This window comes from Nycticebus coucang, chromosome 16, assembly GCF_027406575.1.
Source record: "Nycticebus coucang isolate mNycCou1 chromosome 16, mNycCou1.pri, whole genome shotgun sequence".
NCBI classification, from domain to species: Eukaryota; Metazoa; Chordata; class Mammalia; order Primates; family Lorisidae; genus Nycticebus; species Nycticebus coucang.
This window is the reverse complement of record NC_069795.1, coordinates 77005438-77029437: the sequence shown is the minus strand read 5'-3', so window position 1 is coordinate 77029437 and position 24000 is coordinate 77005438. Positions and strand designations below refer to the sequence as shown.

The 24000-nt window shown below is 39.6% G+C and overlaps 1 protein-coding gene across 2 annotated transcripts in view; it reads right to left on the bottom strand.

Moving 5' to 3' along the window:
• PAK2 (p21 (RAC1) activated kinase 2) overlaps positions 1-24000 on the bottom strand; it is a 129226-nt gene that overhangs the window by 101749 nt on the left and 3477 nt on the right. Inside the window, exons 1-2 of one of the 2 annotated variants that reach the window (XM_053565057.1) lie at positions 23176-23453; positions 10220-10256 (exon numbers count right to left, since the gene is read on the bottom strand). The exons of the other annotated variant lie outside the window; for it this stretch is intronic. The gene's annotated coding sequence lies outside the window, so the exon portion shown is untranslated. Of the gene's footprint in view, positions 1-10219; positions 10257-23175; positions 23454-24000 lie in introns of those variants that run through there. 2 annotated transcript variants of the gene reach the window in all.

Here is a 24000-nt window from a genome sequence, read left to right as displayed (position 1 = left end):
ACTTTGGCCAAGAAAGAATTATTATTGCCAGCCAGCTTCTTTCAATAACCATGGTCTCTCCAACAGGCCCGGATCTCAGTTCTGGAAGAAGGAAGGCGCTTCCCTAGGTGCTCTACCTCACTTGTTTCTTACTTTTAAAATTTTTACACTCTTTCGTGTTCTATTTATTTCTTTCTATATATTATTCAGTCCCTTGTGGAACATTTAAGTTTGGGGTGGGGGGTTGGTTTTTTTTTTTTTTTTTTCACTGTAGCTCACTGAGACTCTGTTGCTCAGGCTATAGTGCCACGGCGTTAGCCTAGCTCAAGCAACCTCAAACTCCTAGTATTCCTTCCGCCTCAGCCTCCTGAGTTAACTGTGACTATAGGACCCTGCCATGCTAACTTTTCTATTTTTAGTAGAGATAGGGATCTCACTCTCAGCCACGCTGGTCTTTAACTCCATAGTTCAAGCAATCCTCCCACCTCAGCCTCCCAGATTGCTACAGGTGTGAGCCACCACACCCCGCCTGAAAGTTTTACTAATACGGGCAGCGCCTGTGGCTCAAGGAGTAGGGCGCTGGTCCCATATGCCAGAGGTGGTGGGTTCAAACCCAGCCCTGGCCAAAAACCACAAAAAAAAGAAAGTTTTACTAATACCTCACTACTCAATTCTCCTGTTAGTCAATTTTTATCTATAAGTGTATGGAGCTACTATGTTCTTAGGTTTAGTTGTAAGCTTGAAGTAAATATAAGCATTGTTAATCATTTAAGCTGAGAAAATTAGAGACTTGTGTTGTATCACAATATTGTGGTCGCTTTACTAATTTGTCCTAAGGTGGTTGATAAAATTTCTTATTTTATTTTACCTCTTTTTGCATAAACCACATAACTAGAACACCCAGGAAGTTCTAAGTCTATGGGAAGCAGGACAATTTTTGATTGGGATGGATATCTGTACTATATGACCCAGAACAACAAAGTCTCTTAGGCTGGGCCCTATGAGATTCAAAAGTTTTAAATTCTAGACTATCAGGTAAAGATGCTGTTTAATCAAAACTTGTCATAACTCTGGAAAACAAAGCAAGAGAATCAGTAATGTTTTAAACAAAAAGTCATAAAAAATTAATTCAGCTCCACATAATTAATTTCTCTTCCATTTGAGGACAAGTTACCAATATTCACAGACCTATACATTAGCTTTCTAATTAAAACTCCTGGAAGTTTGCTTTATTTTAAACCAGTAGTATATTATAATCTCCAAAGCTATTAGTAATCTGTAGTCAAGAGAACTTGTCAGTCCTTTCCAAGGCTTTTCTTGAAGAACCTAGCCAGTTAAAACACACACACACACACACACAGAGAAGCATCATGAGATGCATCATGAGATGCAACATCATGAGAAATTTTCTGACCATATTAAATAATTTAGTCATATCAAGAAAGGCCAAGAGCGTAGTACCAAGCTATACTGTAGGAAAACATCATCCTCCCAAATCATCAACAAAACATTCTAACATCAGCCCATAACAGACCCAGAACCAGAAAGGGGAAAGGAAAAAGTAAATTACAGGAGCTAGAGAGAGATTGAAGATGGGCCCAAGCTCCTTAAAGAGAAAAGCTGCAATCAGTAAGACAGAAGAACTTGAGCTGTCAAGATAATGTCTGTGAATTAAAAAGGAAACAGCTTAATTCTGTAACATAACTACATCATGAAATTTCATTGGAGTCTGTCATAAAATGCTTTTCATGAAATGACTGTTTCCTATAAAATTAGTCATTTACTTACCAAATTGATATAAGATTACAAGACAGTTTCCCAAACAATCCAAACACCTAATACAGACAGCTGAAATACAAATATACAAAAAATCTTTTGTTATTCTGTTAATATTATATGAAAATCTTGCTCAAGAGGAGGAAACCAAATTATTTTGTTGTATTAGGTTATTAATGATAAAGCCAATTTTAATAAAATCTTATAAAAAATCCACCTAACTTTAACCAATTTTATTGTTTTTATAACCTTTAACTTTTATATCCATGTAATTCTAATCATCCTTTACTTGTTTAATTTAAAAGTTTTTAAAAGTCAATTACTCTTTCCATATTCAAATTACCGTGTAGTTTGTCTCTCCTGATTGGACCCACAATAACACACTCTCTGAACTTCAGTGACTGGGCTTTGAACTTTACTTCTCTTTCTACAAAATTATAAACTGGCTGGTGGCCTGGCATTCATAGTTCACAGCGTCCTCAAACTCTAGGATTAAAGTGATCCTCTTGCCTCAGCCTCCTGGTGCCCACCACAATCCCCGGCTATTTTTAGAGATGGAGTTTTGCTCTTGCTCAGGCTAGTCACCATTTTTTTTTTCATTTTTAAAAAAAATCTTGTCTTGGCTCAGCGTCTGTGGCTCAAGTGGCTAAGGTGCCAGCCACATACTACCTGAGCTGGCGGGTTCGAATCCAGCCCGGGCACGCCAAACAACAATGACGGCTGCAACCAAGGAACAGCCGGGCGTTGTGGTGGGCGCCTGTAGTCCCAGCTACTTGGGAGGCTGAGGCAGGAGAATCACTTGAGCCCAGGAGTTGGAGGTTGCTGTAAGCTGTGATACCACAGCACTCTACCCAGGGCAACAGCTTGAAGCTCTGTCTCAAAAAAAAAAAAAAAAGAAAAAGAAAAAATCTTCTCTTTTGGGTAAATCTGGAGGACTCTTATTGCATGGTTCCATTTATGACATACAAAATAGATTAGTAGTTACTTAGAGTGTAAAGTATGAGTGATTGCTATACAGTGCAAGATTTCTCTTTGTGATGATGCAAATATTCTGCAATTAGTGCTGCTGGTTGTACAACCTTAAAAACTAAAAACCCCACTTGTAATCTTTTTTTATTTTTATTTTTTGGCGACAGAGTCTCACTGTCACCCTTGGTAGAGTTCCGTGGCATCACAGCAACCTCAAACTCTTGGGCTCTAGCTATTCTCTTGCCTCAGCCTCCTAAGTAGCTAGGACTACAGGCGCCTGCCCCAATGCCTGGCTATTTTTTGGTTGTAATTGTCATTGTTGTTTGGCAGACACAGGCTGGATTCGAACCTGCTAGCTCCGATGTATGTGGCTGGTGCCCTACCTGCTGAGCAACAGGCACCAAGCCCCCACTTGTAATCTTAAAGGGTAAATATTATCATACATGAATTATATCTGTTTTTTAAAATTTTAAGGGAATTTTTAAGATAAAGAAATAAACCCCAGCAGGGCAGATATAGATGTAGAGAATAAAGAAGGACCACCTGACGTAGGCAGAGGCAAGGGTGGAGAGTTTGTCTCTGGCAAAAAAGATATTCTTACCAATTATGCTAGAAGCTCCTAGAACAATTAATAAAGAAGAGGTCTAAACATGATTTGAAGAGAAGCATGGCTAGAATAATCACACAGCCTTTCAATGGGACTACTTCCAAGGTGACAAAACCACTTAAAGTTATTTTTTTATTTGCTGTGTTTAGGAAAAGAATCATTTCTATGACCTCAAAGTCATGCCTCCTACATTCTATGCTATTATTCCTCATATCATCAAAAAAAAAAAGTTGGGGTGGTGGTGCCTATGGCTCAGTCCGTAGGGCGCCGGCCCCATATACCGAGGGTGGTGGGTTCAAACCCGGCCCCGGCCGAACTGCAACAAAAAAATAGCCGGGCGTTGTGGCGGGCGCCTGTAGTCCCAGCTGCTCGGGAGGCTGACGCAAGAGAATCGCGTAAGCCCAGGAGTTGGAGGTTGCTGTGAGCTGTGTGATGCCATGGCACTCTACCAAGGGCCATAAAGTGAAACTCTGTCTCTACAAAAAAAAAAAAAAAAAAAAAAAAAGTTGGGGGCGGTGCCTGTGGCTCAGTGGCTGCGGCACCCGCCCCATATACCAAGGGTGGCAGGTTTGAACCCTGCCTCAGCCAAACTGCGACAAAAAAATAGCCAGGTATTCTGAGGGGCGTCTGTAGTCCCAGCTACTCAGGAGGCTGAGGCAAGAGAATCACCTAAGCCCAGGAGTTGGAGATTGCTGTGAGCTATGATGCCACAACACTCTACTGAGGGCAATAAAGTGAGACTCTTAAAAAATAAAGTTGGCTTGGTGCCTATAGCACAGTGGTTATGGCACCAGCCACATACACTGAAGCTGGTGGTTCGAACCCAGCCCAGGCCAGCTGAACAACAATAACAACTGCAACAACAACAAAAAATAGCCGGGTGTTATGGTAGGCACCTGTAGTCCCAGCTACTTGGGAGGCTGAGGCAAGAGAAACTTTTTTTTTTTTTTTTTTTTTTGGTAGTTTTTGGCCGGGGCTGGGTTTGAACCCGCCACCTCTGGCATATGGGGCCGGTGCCCTACCCTTTTGAGCCACAGGCGCCGCCCCGGCAAGAGAAACTCTTAAGCCTAAGAGTTAGAGGTGGCTATGAGCTGTGACGCCACAGTACTCTACAGAGGGTGACATAGTGAGACTCCATCTCAAAAAAAAACAAAAAAGTTAAAAACAGTAATCACTTTAAGAAAAAAAAAAAACAATCCTGCTGTCTGGATTAATTATTCTGCTAGTAAAATTTCTATCGAGTGATAGTAAAATACAGAATAAAAATGTGCAGTTTCTCCATTTAAAAAAAATCAAATACCCTTACAGGCAAATAGACAAGTTTTACAAATCATTTGTTTCAGACTTTCACACCTATATCATAATTCCCCAATTCCCAAAACAACTTTCTCAAAACTTGTAAGTCACACCAGCTAATGACTAAATTATTATTATTATTCCTAAATTTATTCTAGGTCCCTTCCAGTCTATCCTACATACTACAGATAGTAAACTTTAAAAATATTTAACTCTCACTTCATTCTCCTAATTAAAACTTTTCATGGTTAAGAAAAAGCTCAACAAATATATGCATGATCTAACTTTCCAGGCTTATCTCTTTTTAATGTTTATAGGCTTTAAGCTTTCCCATTCTTTCAATTTTTCCAATAGCCATCTCAAGTCTTCAAAATACAACCTTCCTGGAAGGTTTTCTGTTTGGTGACTCATCACTCTGTCTGAATTACCAAGGTAATTCTTGCCACATGGGACTTTTAGTGCTAAAACCAGGAAATCCCTGGGCAAACCAGGACGAACTGATCACCCTACTTTCTGTCCAACACCTCCATTTGGCAAGCACTTACTTCAAGTATTTACCTAAATGTGACTTGCTCAGAAAACCTTCTCTGACTTCTCTTCATTCCCATCCCATAAGCTTTAGTTTATTTCCTTCTATTTTAACATTTATCACACACAGAAAACCTTCTCTGACATCTCTTTATTCCTACCCCATGAACATTAGCTTACTTCCTTCTATTTTAACATTTATCACACGTCTGTCTTCCCTAACTACATTATAAACTCCACAAGCATGAATCCAGTATGTATCACTAACACAATGGACATTATGTCCAGTCCAGAGTAGGGAATGAGTCCTTATTTGTTGAATGAATAAATCAGTGAATGAAAGGATTTTATCTGTGACAGAATCAGACATAAGCAAAGGTTTTTTTTCATTAGAACAACGGTTCTCAACCTGTGGGTCTGGGTCACAACCCACAGGAACTATATTAAAGGGCCACGGCATTATGAAAGTTGAGAACCACTGCATTAGAAGATCTGAAAAAAATGACGCCTGATATCCTATTAATTCTGGAAGTGAGGTGGGTGAATCCCCTGCGCTCAGGAGTTGAAGACCAGTCTGAGAAAGAGACCTGTTTCTACTAAAAATAGACTAGCTGGGTATTGTGGCAGGTGCCTATAGTCCCAGCTACTTGGGAGACTAAGGGAAGATCTCTTGAGCCCAAGAGTTTGAGGTTGCTGCTGTGAGCTATGATGCCGTAGCACTCTACCAAGGGCAACATGAGACACTGTCTCAAGAAAAAACAAAACAAAAACCTGAAAATTTTGAAGATAAACTCACTATTCTCTGTTCTTTAAGGTCACTAGAGAGCTAGGACAATTAAATGTTTCATTTTTCTTGTTCTTCAAAACTGATAAAATTGATCCAAAAATCTCACACTTTAACCACATGTTCAGGATTAGACCCCCACCTCCAGCCCCGGACATTAAATAATCTAAACTCTGGCTGTTCAATCTCTAATACAAGTATTAGTATTTACAACAGATCATATTCCTAACCAAAAGATGGAATTCTAAGTAACAGGCATAATAATAAATATGATCTAACTCATAAGCCAGTAAGGAGATTAGAGCATATGGTAGCAAGAAGTGGGAAATAAGGCTAAGTTGAGTGGGGCCAGAAAGTCACGGGTGCTGGGCAATAGGGAACACCAAGGTTTTAAAGGCTTTACTAGGTTTTCCTAGGCTTATTCTAGCAAACAATGGTATCAATCAGAAGACAGTACAAATTACCATGAATAAAATTTATATCAGGACTTTGAAGGATTTCTACTAGCTATTAAGTTCACTCAATATTAAGTGAAAAAGACTCAGGATCCAGGCATGCTCTGCCTCACAAAACGAACATCTACCTAAAGAAGATAAGATGATACCCTGTTCCTCTCCATTAGGCTTCTCTTTAATACTTTATTTAGAGACCCAGAGTCTGCCTCAGAAAAACCAGTCAGCCATCTAGCCAAAAAATGCAGAAGCAGCTTTTGTGGGAGCCAGACTTCTTTATCTTCCCCCTTGATCTTTCTACATACATTTAGGAGACCATCATGCAAGTTCCAGAAAACAAACAAGGAACTATCTATGTGCCTATGTGTATGTAAGATCAGGTAGAACTGTACAAGGGCAAAAGAACCTGAACTGACATGTTGCTTCAATTAACAAGTCAATTAACAAGTAAAATGTTATGTTGTGGGTAGAAGGTTGGAATCAGAGAAGCCCTAATAGCAGCACATGCCAGAATAGGGCTGCTCCACACTATGTCAGTTCAGAGAGTTACAGACTAAACCAAAGTAGAATAAGATCCCACTACTCTAGTGCAGAACTCCGTATTAAATGAATGTCTATTAATCACTGGAAATAAGGCAAGGAGCTGTGTATTTACCCCTCAGCAAGAGACCTGATAAGTTTCAACCAGAATCCTAGTCAATTGTAGAAGGGCAATCTATAACAATTTCTGACAAATGCACATCAGGTAATATCTAACAATATTCATACTATTCAATGATGAACAAGCAAAAAAAAAAAAAAAATTGGAACACTAATCCCAACAACAAAAAACACAAGGAAGGGGGAAGATTACCCTTTTTACAGAAGCAGAGCTTGACTTAGAAGGTAAATCACCTCAAGTCACAGAACTTGCAATCACTACTTGGCAAACTCTATGAAACAGACATAAAGACCAAGATGAACTAAGAATAATTTAAGAAAAAAGAGAAGAGTGAAGTGAACTGCCCACTTTGGGAGGCCAGGAGTTTGAGAACAGTCCTGATCAAGAGCAAGACCCCACCAACCCTCCATTACTACAAAAAGAAGATATTATCTGACAAAATACTTTTAATAAAAAGGAAAATTCAGGTCAGCGGCCACAGCTCAGTGGTTAGGGCACTGGCCACATACACAGAGGCTGACAGGTTCGAAACTGGTCCAGGCCTGCTAAACAACAATGACAACTGCAACAAAAAAAGTAGCCGGCTTCTGTGGCAGGTGCCTGTAGCCCCAGCTACAGGGAGGCTGATCAAGAGAATCACTTAAGCCCAAGAATTTGAGGTTGCTGTGAGCTGTGATACCAAGGCACTCTACCTAGAGTGACACAGTGAGACTCTGTCTCCAAAAAAAAAGGAAAATTCCTTCCTCCATTCTGGCACAGGAAAAATGGAAGGGGGAGGAGGTCTGAAACACAACAATTAGTGCAAGACCATATCAAACAATATCAAAAGAATTTCTGAGGAAGTTGGTGACCTAACAATCATTAAATCTTATTCCTACTTAAAAATGTTAGCTGAAAATGTATGCTAGAAGGCATACATGATGAATCAATTTAAATATAAATCTGAGAAAACAATGAAGACTGAATTCATCTAAAAGTTTAAATAATTTGCATTAACACTGAATGTAATTACCAAAAAAAGTCTTGAAAAAAGGATAAACTGAGAGTTAAGAAAAAAACTACAATTTTCAGAGTCAAAGCAATTTTTGTTTTCAGACTAAAAGCAATCCAAAAAATTTTTTTCTATTTAGACTTGAATTCACATAAACTAGAGGATTTTATTTTTAATGTTTGGGATTCAATGAGAGCGTTAAGAATTAGGCTGTATTGGGCGGCGCCTGTGGCTCAGTGAGTAGGGCGCCGGCCCCATATGCCGAGGGTGGTGGGTTCAAGCCCAGCCCCGGCCAAACTGCAACAAAAAAATAGCCGGGCGTTGTGGCGGACGCCTGTGGTCCCAGCTGCTCGGGAGGCTGAGGCAAGAGAATCGCTTAAGCCCAGGAGTTGGAGGTTGCTGTGAGCCTTGTGACGCCACGGCACTCTATCAGAGGGCGGTACAGTGAGACTCTGTCTCTACAAAAAAAAAAAAAAAAAAAGAATTAGGCTGTATTGAGTGGCGCCTGTGGCTCAGTGAGCAGAGCACCGGCCCCATATACCGAGGGTGGCGGGTTCAAGCCCAGCCCCAGCCAAACTGCAACAAAAAAATAGCCGGGTGTTGTGGCGGGCGCCTGTAGTCCCAGCTACTCGGGAGGCTGAGGCAGGAGAATTGCCTAAGCCCAGGAGTTGGAGGTTGCTGTGAGCTGTGTGACGCCACAGCACTCTACCGAGCGCAATAAAGTGAAACTCTGTCTCTACCAAAAAAAAAAGAATTAGACTGTACTGATTGCATTTGTTAGATAAAGTCCCTCTTATAATTGTATCCCACCCCCATAAACTAGCAGATTTTAAAAACAGGACATAGCCAGGCATGGTGGCTCAAGCCTGTAATCCTAACACTCTAGGAGGCTGAGGTATGTTGCTTGAGCTCAGGAATTCCAGACCAGCCTGAGCAAGAGTGCAGCCCCCCTCTCTACTAAAAATAGAAAAAATTAGCCTGGTAGGGTGGTGGGTCCCTGTAGTCCTAGCTACTTGGGAGGCTGAGGAAGGAGGATGCCTTTAGGCCAGGAGTTGGAGTTTGCAGTAGGCTATGATGATGATGCTAATCTAGCCAGAGCAACAGAACAAAACCTTGTCTCAAAAAAGATTTTTAAAAATTTTTAAAAATAGGGTGGCGCCTGTGGCTCAAGGAGTAGGGCACCGGTCCCATATGCTGGAGGTGGCGGGTTCAAACCCAGCCCCAGCCAAAAACCACAAAAAAAAAAAAAAAAAAATTTTAAAAATACATATTTACCAAAGCAAAAACCAGAAAACACACAGATGAAAAAACAAAATATTGTGTAAACATACAATAGAATATTGCCTTAAAAAGGAATTAAGTATACAGCTTGAGTATCTCTTATCTAGAAGTACTTCAGATTTTAGAATATTTATGTATATTAAATATGTATGAGACTCAAGTCTCAAAACGAAATTCATTTATGTTTTCATACACTTTACACACATATCCTAAAGGTAATTTTAGACAATATTTTTAGTAATTGTATGCATGAAACCAAGTTTGTGTTAAGTGTACAATTTTCCACTTATGGCATCATATCAGTGCTCAAAAAATTTCAAATTGTGAAGCACTTCAAATTAATATATACTACATAGATAAACCCCTAAACATTATACTACATGAAATAATGAGCCAGACTCAAGAACAAATATTGTATGATTCCATTTATATGAAATATCTAAAAGAGGCAAATTCAGAGAGATTGACTAGACACTTAAGAATGACAAAGATGTTAATTTTATATTACATATACTGAGGATGCCAAAAAAGTATACATATTTTAAGAAATAAAAATACTTCTGCACAATGGCACCCATAGCTCAGTGGGTAGGGTGCCAGTCACATACACCCAGGCTGGTGGGTTCGAACCTGGCCCAGGCCAGCTAAATAGCAATTAGAACTGCAACAAAAAAATAGCCAGCATTGTGGTGGGCGCCTGTAGTCCTAGCCACTCGGGAGGCTGAGGCAAGAGAATCACTTAAGCCCAAGAATTGGAGGTTGCTGTGAGCCGCGATGCCAAAGCACTCTAAAGAGGGTGACATAGTGAGACTGTCTCAACAACAACAACGACGACGACAAAATACTTCTGGGTGGCACCTGTGGCTCAAAGAAGTAGGGCATTGGCCCTACATACCAGAGGTGGCGGGTTCAAACCAGGTCCTGGCCAAAAACTGCAAAAAAAAAAAAAAAACTTCTGCAATTACAAGAAATTCAAGATACCATATACAAGGTAACAAAACAAGGTAACAAATGTTCACAGTTTATACTGAGTAATACAGTTTTTTCCCTTTCTTAAAATGTGTATACTTTTTTTTTTTTGGTTTTTGGCCAGGGCTAGGTTTGAACCCGCCACCTCTGGCATATGGGACTGGCGCCCTACTCCTTGAGCCACAGGCGCCGCCCAAAATGTGTATACTTCTTTTGGCACCCTCTGTATCTCATAAAATTTAAAAAACAATAAAAGAAGCAACAATGAATCATTAAAAGATAAAAAGCAGGGTATCTGGGTGCAGTGGCTTACACCTAAAGCCCTAGGACTTTGGAAGGCCAGGACAGGAGTTTGAGACTAACCTGAGCAACACAGTGAGATTCCATCTCTACAAAAAATAGAAAGTATTAACCAGGAACAGTAGCACCCAACTGTAGTCCCCACTACTTGGGGCGAACTGCTTGAACCTAGGTTACAAGGAGCTATGATTATGTCCTTGCACCCTTACTCTAGGCAACAGAGCAAGCCCCTCTCTCAAAAACACAAAACAAAAACTTCAGCAAGAATAATACAAACACAAGGGTACATGTGAAACTTAGTAAATGTAGAAGGTCTATAAAACCAGTGTATGGTGCCCCATTATCACATTAATGTACACAGCTATAATTTAATAATAAAAGAAAAAAAAGAATAATACAAACATACCAGAATGCATTCACTGTGACAAATTTATAGTCTGAGCATTAATTTTGGAATAAAGCAAAAAAAGCTAAAGGCAATTTAAAGAAAACTATGTGTCAGTAGGCTCATTCCTGTCATGTGAGTACTCTGGGAGGTCCAGATGGAAGATGGCTTGAACTTAGGAGTCAGAGACCACCCTGAGCAAGAGCAGAACTCTGTTTCTACTAAAAAATTGAAAAATTAGCCAGGGCCTATAGTCCTAGCTATTCTGGAGGTTGAGGGCAGGAGGAGAATCACTTGAGCTCAAGCGTCTGAGGTTGTAGGGAGTTATGATGAGGCCCCTGCATTACAGCCTGGGCAACAGACTGAGACCCTATGTCAAGAAAATAAAAATAAAAATATGGGACATAATGATAAGAGGAACTTTACCTAACAATGCAGTAAGTATAACCTGGTTCTTTGTACCCTTTTTTTAATCCCCAATGATTAAAAAAAAATTAAAATTAAAAAACTACATGTAATTTAAAAGAGACCACAAAAACATAGCAGCAAAGACAAAACTGAATAACTTATTGAACAAAGAAAGTAAGTAGAGACACAAATTTAAGACTAAGTAAAAGGTAATATGTGAATATATTAAAAAGAATCATCTTTATTGATGAGGTATAATTCATAATGAAGACATCAGCATTATAGAATTTACACGTGTTCCAAGAAACAATACATCAAAACATATGATAAAAATCATCAGAATGGCAAGAATGAGAACACAAGTAATACACTGGGAGAAAATATTTGCAAAAGAAATATCTCATATAAAGAAAGGACTGTTACCCAAAACATTCAAGGAACTTTTAAAAGTCAACAATAGGAAAAAGACCCAACTAAAAAGTGGGCAAAGATCTGAAAAGTTCACAAAGGATGATATAGAGAAGGCAAAGAAGCATGTGAAAAGATGACCAACATTATACATCTTTAAGGAACTACAAACTAAAAAACAGTAAGATACTACTACATACCTACCCTGTTTCCCCGAAAATAAGACATCCTCCGAAAATAAGACCTACACAGGAAAGATAAGACGTTCCCTGAAAATAAGACTTAGCACGTCTTTGGGAGCACACCTTAAAATAAGACACTGTCTTATTTTCTTATTTTCAGGGAAACAGGGTATTAGAATGGCTAAAATCCAAAATGATGGTAACATCACATGCTGGCAAGGATGAGAAGCAACTGCAACTTTCATTCATTGCTGGTGGGAATGAAATCTGGTACAACAATTTTGGAAGATAGTTTAGCAGTTTCTTTTTTTTTTTTTTGTAGTGACAGAGTCTCACTTTATGGCCCTCGGTAGAGTAACGTGGCCTCACACAGCTCACAGCAACCTCCAACTCCTGGGCTTAGGCAATTCTCTTGCCTCAGCCTCCCAAGTAGCTGGGACTACAGGCACCCGCCACAACGCCCAGCTATGTTTAGCAGTTTCTTACAAAACTAAATATACTCTTAACATAAAATCTAGTAGTTATGCTCCTTAGGATTTACCTACTTTGGCTGAAAACTCATGTCCACACAAAAATCTACACGTGAGGATCTCAAGGGACATTTTTTAAAGATAAACAAATGCTTGATAAACATATGAAAAAAAAGACGCTCAACATCACTAACTCGTAGGCAAAAATCACAATTATGAGATAACACTTGACATCCATCAGGAGGGTTACTACTAAACAACAAAACAAGTGTTGGCAAGAATGTGAAGAAATCAGAACCCTTGTGCAATTGGTGAGAATGCAAAATGATATAGCCACTGTGGCAAACAGTATGGCAGATCCTCAATAAATCTAAAAATCAGGGCGGCGCCTGTGGCTCAGTCGGTAGGGCACGGGCCCCATATCCCCATACACCGAGGGTGGCGGGTTCAAACCCGACCCCGGCCGAACTGCAACCAAAAAATAGCCGGGCGTTGTGGCGGGCGCCTGTGGTCCCAGCTGCTCGGGAGGCTGAGGCAAGAGAATCGCTTAAGCCCAGGAGTTGGAGGTTGCTGTGAGCTGTGTGAGGCCACAGCACTCTACAGAGGGCCATAAAGTGAGACTCTGTCTCTACAAAAAAAAAGGAAAAAAAAAAGAAAAAACTAAAAATCAAATTACTGACCAGGCAAAGTGGCTTACATCTGTAATTCTAGTACTCTGGGAGGCCAAGGCAGGATTGCTTGAAGTCAGGAATTCAAGATCAGCCTAGGCAACACATAAAAATTAAAAATTAGCTAGTCTAGTGCCTCTAGTCATAGCTACTTCGGAGGCTGTGACAGGAGGATTTCTTGAGCCTAGAAGTTCAGGTTACAGTGAGCTATGAGCTTGTGCACTACTGCACTATAACCTAGGCAACAGAGTAAAACCTGTCTCTTAAAAAATAATAATTACCATATGATCCAGCAATTCTACTTCTGGGTATGTAACCAAAACTTTATTTATTTATTTTTGAGACAGAGTCTCATAATGTCACCTTGGTTGAGTGCCGTGGCGTCACAGTTCACAGAAACCTCAAACTCTTGGGCTCAAGCAATTCTATTGCCTCAGCCTCCCAAGCAACTGGGCCTACAGGTATCTACCACAACACCCTGCTATTTTTTGTTGTAGCTATCATTGTTGGTTAGCTGGCCCAAGCTGGATTTGAACCTGCCACCTTTGGTGTATGTGGCTGGTGCTGTAACCACTGTGCTATGGCTGCAAAGCCTAACCAAAACTTTAAAAACAGGGTCTTAAACAGATATTTGTACATACATGTTCACTGCAGCATTATCCACAGTAGCTAAACTATGGATAAATAGGTAAATGTCCAGTGGTGGATAAATGGATAGGCAAAATATGGTACACACACACACGGAGGAATATTATTCAGCCTTAAAACAGGAAAGAAATGCTCACATAAGCTACAACATGGATGAATCCTGACAACATTATATTGAGTAAAATAAGCCAGCCACAAACGCAAATACCATGATTCTACTTACATGAAGTACTGAAGTAGTCAAAATCATGGAGACAGAGAACAGAATGTTGAGTTATTGTTTAATGGATATAGATTTTCACTTTTATAAGACAAAAAGGTTTAAAGATAAATGGTAATGGTTGCATATCATGATATATTTGATATCACTAAACTTAAAAACAGTTAAGATGGTAAATTTTGTTATATGTGTTTTGCACCACAATGAAAAATTAGGTAAAAAAAGACACAACGCATGAATGTTTATAGCAGCTTTATTCATTATCACCAAACCTGGAAGCAACCAAGATATCCTTCAATAAATAAATGTATACTGTGGTATATCCAGACAATGTATTATTATTTAGAGCTAAAATTAAGTGAGCTACAGGGAAAGAAGCCAAGCTGAAGAAAGCACACACTATGAGATTCCAATTATATGACATTCTATATAATGTCATATATAGAAAATGATGGAGACAGTAAAAAGTCAATTGTTAGCAGGGGTTAGTATTAAGGGGAGAATGAAGAGGCAGAGCAGAGAATTTTAAGCCAGGGAAGCTATTCTTTATGCTACTATAATGGCTGATACATGTCACTATCTATACATTTGTCAAAAACCACTGAATGTATAACATCAAGAGTTAACTCTAATGTAAACTGTGGACTTTAGGTAGTAATGATGGTCAACATTGGTTCATCAGTTGTACCAAATATACCACACTGGTGCAGGATGTTGATGGTGGGAGAGCTTGAGGGAAGGAGGAGCAGGGAGCACAGGGTATTTGGGAGCTCTATTCTTTCTGCTCACTTTTGGTGTGAACCAAAAAGCAATGTATAAGATAAGGTCCATTAATAAAAATAATTAGAAATAAAAGAAAGTGATACTCATTCATTCAGCCAACACATACTTATTTCACACCTATTTGTTCAAAGGTCAGTGGAATAGAATAGTACCAAACAAGTAAATGAAAAAAAAAAAAACTTCAGGTGGAAGTGCTATAAAGAAGAATGAACACATCAGGACAAGAAGTTAGATACTGAATGGAGGCAGGTGGAGACTCTTTTAGAAAGGTGATGAAGACCTCTTCAAAATACGGCCTCAGTGATATATAAACGAAATACAGTATTCAGGCAAAATAAAAATGTAGAACTCTCAATGTGAGAATAAGTTTATCAAAAAGAATGCTACCTCTAAGTCTCTGGCAGATTAAAAAGATCAAAAAGTTAGTAAGAACTATCATTATTAATAAAGACTAAGTCCTATAATCAGCAATAACTATTAGTAAGGAAAAATAGCTCAAATAATCTGAATGATTAAATGTAATGACGAGGCATATATAAAACGCAGAATACATTACAAACAGAAAAAGTTATTTTAAGTTTTCACAGAATATTTACCAAAATGGATTATGCTTTAAGTGAAAAAGAAATCATCAATAAATTTTAAAAGTATTTTAAAAGACCATATTTACTGACAAAAACTATAGAAAATATGAAAGTGAACAGAAGTATCTAAACACCTCTTGAGTTAAAGAGGAAATCAAAACTAGAACTACCATTTGGATACTACTGAGCATCATTTATTTAGAGTACAGCCAAAGCTGCACTCAGAGGCAAAATAAGAGCATTCAATGCTTTTATTACTAAAAGAGAAAAAGGAACTAGGATTCACTAAATTAGAAAAATATAACCAAAAAGAAAAAGAAAAAAACAACAGGTGAGTAAAATAAAAGAGAAAAGTAAGAAGGGGGGATTCAGAAAGCCAAAGAACAAACAGAATAACTAAATCTCAAAAGTAGGTTGGGCATGGTAGCTCATGCCTATAATCCTCACTTTGGGAACCAAGGCAGGGGTAGTGCCTGAGCCCCAAGTGTTTGAGGTTATAGTGAGCTATCATTGCACCACTGCACTCCAGCCTGGGCAACAGAGGGAGAGCTTGTCTCTAAAAAATAATAATAATAATAAAAAAGTAAATAAATAAATCTCAAAACTGGTTAGTAAAAACCACTAAGTAAACATCCAGCAAATCTAGAAAAATAATCAACTCACTAAAAGATGGAAATGAATACCACAGATCTTAATGATGAAAAATTATTATATTCATCTATGATAAATTTAAAAATCTAAAAGAAATCTAAGAAAATACAAATTATCGAAAGTGACTTTTGAATAAGTAAAGATTCCTGAATAGATTACAGAAGTAACCAGACATTAGTATATGGCATATCCTCATTAAATTAAACTTGTATGAGATTCTCATCTACCCCTTTGATAAATTCTGTATACATGATTAACACAAGTGAGGTTTTGGTTCTTAACAATACATATCTTTGGTTACTAGCAAATGTACTACTATATATACCCTTATCAATAGTTACAAAAAAAATTGTATTATCACCTAAATAAATGGTCCAAAAACATCTGATAAAATTCAAAAGCCTTCTTTACTTTTTGTAAAGTAGAAACAGAATAAAATAATAAAGAACCTGTCTCTAGGCTCGGCACCTGTGGCTCAAGCGGCTAAGGCGCCAGCCACATACACCTGAGCTGGCGGGTTCGAATCCAACCCGGGCCTGACAAACAACAATGACAGCTGCAATCAAAAAATAGCCGGGCGTTGTGGCGGGCGCCTGCAGTCCCAGCTACTTGGGAGGCGGAGACAGGAGACTCGCTTGAGCCCAGGAGTTTGAGGTTGCTGTGAGCTATGATGCCAGAGCACTCTAACCAGGGCGACAGCTTGAGGCTCTCTCAAAAAAAAAAAAAAAAAAAAAAAAAAAAGAACCTATCTCTAAAACCAACAGTTGCCATCATTGTAAGAATACCAGAGGCATTTCAAGACAATGATCACTTCTTATTTGAGTCTTGGAGTTTTTAGGCCAATGTAATAAAAACCTAAAATAGAAATAAATATTGTACTATTATTAAAAAGGAGGCTGAAGTTACAATTATTTTCAGATAAAACAATTAACCTGAAAAAACAAAAGTAAATGGACTTTTTTTTTTAAATTTGAGACAGCCCAGACTGGAGTGCCAAAGCATCAGCCTAGATCGCAGAACAACCTCAAACTCCTGGGTTCAAGCAATCCTCCTACCTCAGCCTTCCAAGTACCTGGGGCTACAGGAACCAACTACAATGCCCAGCTAATTTTTCTATTTTTAGCAGAGACTTGCTCTTGCTCAGGCTGGTCTGAACTCCTGAGCTCAAGCAATTCTCCTACCCCAGCCTCCAAGAGTGCTAGGATTACAGGCATGAGCTACCACGCCTGGCCTAAAAATCATTTTTAAAAGCAAGTTCAGGATTAAGGGAAACATTCCAGATTTAAAGTCAAGTAAAATGGACAGGAAAGTATTCAGAATTTCAATTCTATCAAAATTAACTATATACACACATATATAAAGAAGAAAAAGTACTAGCAAGAAACTATCAAAATATCATCAGCAGAGTTATCCATTGGTAATGAAATAGAAGGGTATTTTTTTTTTTAATTGAGATAGTCTCACTTTGTCACCTTCTACTGAGTGTCACCCTCTACCAAGTGCCATGGCGTCATAGCTCACAGCAACCTCAAACTCTTGGGCTCAAGCTATTCTCTTGCCTCAGCCTCCTTAGTAGCTGGCACCCGCCACAACGCCCAGCTATTTTTTGTTTATTTGTTTGTTTAGCAGGCCTGGGCCAGGTTGGAACCTACCAGCCCTGGAGCATGTAGCCTGCACCCTAACCACTGAACTAAAAGAAGCATTTCTTCTACAGAAATACTTCTAGGAAAGTATTACTTTAAAATTTTATTCTTTTCAAATTTTAACCAGGAGGGCAGAAAAGATTTGGGAAAATTGTATAATAAAAATGCCTTTTTGGGGGGTGGGGGGGGGACAGAGTTTCACTTTATCCCCATCAGTAGAGTACTGCGGCATCACAACTCACAGCAACCTCCAACTCCCAGGCTTAGGCAATTGTCTTGCCTCAGCCTCCCAAGTAACTAGGACTACAGGTGCCCGCCACAACACCTGGCTATTTTTTGTTGAGTTTGGCCAGGGCTGGGTTTTAACCCGCCCCCCACAGTACATGGGGCCAGCACCCTACACACTGAGCCACAGGCACTGCCCAATAGAAATGCCTAATATTTCCACTACTATTATGTCTCCCAATGTGAGATATTATTCTTTATTAATTTACTTTTTTTTTTTTGTAGAGACAGAGTCTCACTTTATGGCCCTCGGTAGAGTGCCGTGGCCTCATACAGCTCACAGCAACCTCTAACTCCTGGGCTTAAGCGATTCTCCTGCCTCAGTTAGGGCACTTGAAATTTCGTCTAAATTACCCATGTCTTATTACTGGCAAGTTTGTTACACAATGTTGCTTTATTCATAAACCTATAAATTAGTAATCTCAAAATTTTAAAAAGGAACTACTTTTTTAAAGCTCAAGATTATATTTTAAAATGTACTTTGTTCTTATGATCAGCCTGACCAACAAGACCCTGACTCTACCAAAAATAGAAAAACCTAGCCAGGTGTGGTGGAGGGCACCTACTTGGGCGGCTTGGGCAGGAGAATCACTTGAGGTTTGAGGTTGCTGTGAGCTACAATGCCACAACACTCTACCCCACAGCAACAGAGACTAACCCTCAAAAAAAAAAAAAAAAAAAAAGTGCCCCGTATACAGGTGTCACTTGTAATCAACACTACTGAATTCCTCCTTGCACCTCCCCCATGATTAGTTTCAAATGACAAAAATTAAGGAATAACTCATTTCCAGATTTGTAGCTCATGTTTTCACCTTACTGCAAATAAACACCGTGAGCTAACATATTAAGAGAATATATAGGGCGGCGCCTGTGGCTCAAGGAGTAGGGCACCGGCCCCATATGCCGGAGGTGGTGGGTTCAAACCCAGCCCCGGCCAAAAAAACGCCAAAAAAAAAAAAAAAAGAGAGAGAATATATAAGAATATCTGTATCATGATGGATATCAGGAAAGAATCCCCAAGAAAGCTACACTCAAAAGCTGAAATTTGAGGGCCAGGTGCAGCGGCTCATGCTTATAATCCCAGCACTCGACACTGGCCAAGGTGGGTGGAGTCCTTGAACTTATGAGTTTAAGAGCAGCCTAAGCAAAAGTGAGACCCCATCTCTTAAAAAAAAAAAAAAAAAAGAAAAGAAAAAGGTAGCTGGGCATTGTGGCAGGCACCTATAGCCCAGCTACTCAAGAGGCTAAAGGGAGTAGGTTCTCCTGAGCCCAAGAGTTTGAGTTGCTGTGAGCAATGATGCCATGAAACTCTACCACAGGCAACAAAGTGAGATTCTGTCTCAAAAAATAAAATAAAATAAGGAAATACAGACTAGTGAAGTCTTTTGGGAAATTAGTTTAGCATCAATCAAAATCTAAATACATGCTTTAAAAATACTTCCTGTGGAAATGTTTACATACATATGCATGTACACAAAGATACACATATAAGGAAAAACATTAAAGGTTTAGTTTTATTGCTCAAAATTAGAAATTACATAAATTACCATGAATAGTTTATTATAAAGTACTACTATATAATATAGTATCTCATGACTATTAAAAAGATGAGGCACCATTATACAAGGTGTCCATAAATTTCATGTGCAATTTTAAATTGCACACTATTTTAAACTGCACATGAACTTTATGGCCACCCTGGCATGAAAAATACATAACTATCAGATCTTTTATTTTAAAATCAGTGCAAAAACACAATTTCTAGTTTAATACATGAAACTATTTACAGCGGATAGATGACACTAAAGAATAGGACAGATAAAGTAAGGAAAGAGTAATTTTAACTTTTTACACTTTTTTTTTTTAACACAAGTTCTTACTCTTGTCACTCAGGTGGGAGAGTACAACAGCATCATCATAGCTTAATTCTCTAATTCCTGGCCTCAAAGGAATCTTTCTTAGTAGAGACAGGGATCTCACTATCTTGTCCAGACTCACCTGGGACTCCTGGCCTCAATCTTCCCAAAACCTTAGGATTGCAGGTGCAAGCCACCACAGCTGGTTCTCACTATAAATTTTGATGAACTTGTTTGAACCTTTTATAATAAACATGTACTGTTTTTCAAATTTAATTTCAAAATAAGGGGGAAAAACCCACTGTCTAGACTGTTATGATGGCTATCTTTGCTGGCCAAAACTAAGGTGATTTCTATCTTAATATTCTCTATTTTTCAAGTTTTCCATGAAGAATATGCATACTTGCAAAATCCGCTAAATATGCATTCCCAAACTCTGTTTTAATCAGTAGTGAAACTATTTTTTTCTTGAAAACTCATTTTATTCTTCTGAAAAATAATTTTAACTTTAGTTATGGCCTCAGAAACTTTGATCTGATCCGAACCTCTTTCAAAAAGCAGTTTTAAATTTAAGTTTAGGTGTATCCATTCTACATTCTAGGGGAGACTACTAACTAATGTTTATTAAGCATTGCACTTGCTAAATACTTTACCCGAATTCTCCCATTTGATCTACATAACGCAACAATATTGGTATTGTTATTATGATCCCTACCTTATAGATAAAAAAAAAAAAAACAGGTCTTCAAATCTCGTATCTTACCCAGGGTAAAGTAGAGAAGCCAGAATCAAACCTAGGACTCTAGCTCCTAACCATTTGGGATACATGTAATAAGCCCTAATGTGCCTGAGTGAATTTTCAGACTGACTACTCTTAACCAGGTCTGTGAACCTAAGCGGTGAAGAAGTAATGAAACTCAATTATCAAAGAAAAAAAAAAGCAGTGTTTCTTGAGGGCAATGGCCATTATTTTTTCCCTTTCCCTTTTTGCTGGAACAGGGCACAAGTATACAAGGAAGAACTTCAAGGCACAATCTGTAGTAACTTAACACCGTCCCTCTAATTAGTCTGGAAATACAATATTTAACCCTCTAATAACTGGAAGGGCTTGTGAGAATTGATCAAAATCCTGAAGACAACTGAATTTGAAGTTTTTATCAAAAGTAGAAAATTCAGAAAGCCAAAAGAAATGTACTCAAATATTATTATAATAGCCAATACTGATAAAGATAGAAATATTTAACAGTACCTACAGTAACTCAAAGTTTATCCTTAGCTATCTGAACAAGTTCTAAGTTCTCTCTTGTAGAAAGTATAACTTGAAAAGAAATAGTTAACCACATTTACTTGGAAACCTGCCCATCATAAAAATCAGAGAACCCCCTATTCAATTGTTTAGTAGATGTACGCTAACTACAAACAGGTTACTTTATGAATTTGGGTCTGTAGGGTCAGTATTAAGTGTCACTAAATTGAGAAGAATAACTCTCTCTCTGAACTACAGTAAACCATGAATCAAGGTCCTGAGAGAAGTGAACTAACTACCTAGGAACTCTTCCTTAATAAAAACATCTGCTTACAGAAAGAACTGGCAGAGAAGATGATATCAAAAGACCAAGTTTCACATCCCAACATTTCTACATCATAATCCCTCAAGCCAGTAAGATATCGGTTAAATTAAGGACAACTGATACTACCAAATGATGACAGTATTGAAAATGAGTACTAAGCCTTTTTTTTTTTCCAGGACCTGCTAGAGGGAAAGGTAACACAAAATACACCAAATTTAGGTTAACCTCCTTCACCAAAACCTAAAAGTTGATTTAAGGCCTACAAATTCCATAGGTAAAAAACTTGAGGTTTAGTTCCCATAAAGTAAATGCAAATCAGTGTTCCTGGCTAATTAATAACTATATATAAAAGCTGAAGATGGGCAGTGCCTGTGGCTCAAAGGAGTAGGATGCTGGCCCCATATGCCGGAGGTGGTGGGTTCAAACCCAGCCCTGGCCAAAAACCGCAAAAAAAAAAAAGCTGAAGATGACAGAAAGAATTGTCTTAAATCAATATTCCTAGCAGATCATGAAAAAGGCTTTTCTTAGATTAACACATATATATGAACATGAACATGTTTTACAAATGCCACAGAGCTTCTGGTAAAGTTAACAAGTTTTAACCTGCTTGAAAAATTATTATTCTTAGCCTGTATCCCAATCTTATTTTATTGAACGTTATTCTCTTGAACAATCCTACAAAAACAAAACCCCCAGAGTGAATTCTTGTACATTTCAATATCCTGCCTACTTATAAGAGCGGAAGAGTCAAACACAGCAGGGGGAAAAATGTGACGCGCACAACCGTGATCCAAAACACAGGTCTTCGTAATCTAATTCTAGGCCTAACCATTTTGCCTTTCTCCAAATGTTAATAAAGAAAATTAAGAAAACTACAGAGCACTTGTAAACTGGCAATATCAATGGGAGTTGGTTATCTGAGGAGAAACAAATCACACTCACACTGTCCAGAGAATATTCCCATTAAAATTTAGATACAAGGACGGGAACAATCTCACACCAACTGACAATGGCAAGTGCACGCTTCAGTTCCTGGATGACTTTAAAGAATTAGTCAAAAGGTTGAGTCCACTGGCAACGTTTTGCGTGTCTGCTTCAAAGAAAGACAAATATGCTGAAAAACGAATCTTAACTTCACGTACGTTACCTAGAGAAGCAAATATTCACGTCCTGGCTAAAAATCAAACAAGAACTGAAAGGTCTGAAAGTTCTCCGCTTAAGCGGTGGCCCTCAACTCCCTGGAAAACTATACGTGTCTCCCAGTGTGGAATATGGGAAAGAGGTTACAGCCTGGAGTTGAGAAAAAGAGTTCAGGTACTCGAAACGATATTCCGGGACAACGAAATTGCGGGGTGAACGAAAGAAAGCTGGCGAGGAGGAGCCGAGAATCAGCGAGAGGAGAAACAAAATCCGTGAAAGGAAAAATCAAGAAACTAAATCCGAGAGATTTGGTCCAGCCTTAAAGTAAACGAAGAAAAGGAAGACGCTGAAAGGCGAGGGCAAGGAAGACCGGGAGAGGGCAGAGCCCGTGGGGCGGCACGGTTCAGGGCAGGGCTGGGTCCAGGAAGAGTTAGAGCTCACCAGCCCAACAAGCTTCCCATTTCGGGCTAAAGCCGGGGAAGAAAACAGCCCTAGGGAGCAGACAATGAGCCACCGCCCCAGGAGCGCGGCTCCAAGAACGCAGGTGGCGGCTTCCCGGCCCGGCGCCGACTAGGTCGGCTGTCCCGGGCCGCTCCCCGCCGGGCCAGGCCGCGGAGAAGGAAGGAGAAAGGGGAGACGGCCCGCGCGCGTCCCAGGCGAGAGGGCCTGTGCCTACTTACCCCTGGCGAGGAAAGAGCCCCGCCTCAGCCCGAGCTCCCGGCGGACTGCGGAGCCGCCCAGGGCAAGCGCGCGGCGCGGGGAAGGGAGGGCAGGGAAGGGGAAGTAGGGCGGGAAGAGGAGCCGCGCTGGAGCACAGCCGCTGCTACCGCTAGGCCGAGCGGCAGCGGAACCCAGCGGCCGCCAGGAGGGAGGGGAGGGAGCCTTCGGCAATGGCGACGGCCCGGGCTGGAGGGGAAGCGGAACAACCGCCGCCGCTGCGCGCGGCCACAACCCTGGGGGAGGGCTACGGCGTGGAGCGGGAGGGCGGGGCCAGAGCACCGCCTCTCCCCGCCCCAAGCCTGGAGCTCCCCGGGGCGGAGACCAGCACCACCTCTCAATGGGCGGTCTCGTGCCGAGGCTGCTGGGAATTGTAGTTTACTGATGATGATCCCTGCTCTTTCTGGTAGTCGTTGTATTGAGGAGGACAGCCAGTTCCTCATTTAATACAGCATTTTCTCCAGTCAGGTTTTTGCAAACGAAGTTGCTGACAAACGATTGCTGTTATTATAGCTCTGCTCCAGGACATTTGTTTCTGGGAATTCATCCATTATCCATTTTGCTATTTTTTTTTTTTTTTTGCTTCCAAAACTCTTACTATAATTCTGCTAAATTAAGTCCCACTTCCTTCTAAATTAAGGCCTCTCTGTTTCAGCCCTGGAGGAGTTCACCAATGCTTTTACTTATTCTGCAAATGTTTGAGGATCTATTATCAGGAATACAAGGGTGAACATAATCCACCTAGCATTTCTAAAGGTTACAAACATGAAAACACAATAATTAAAATC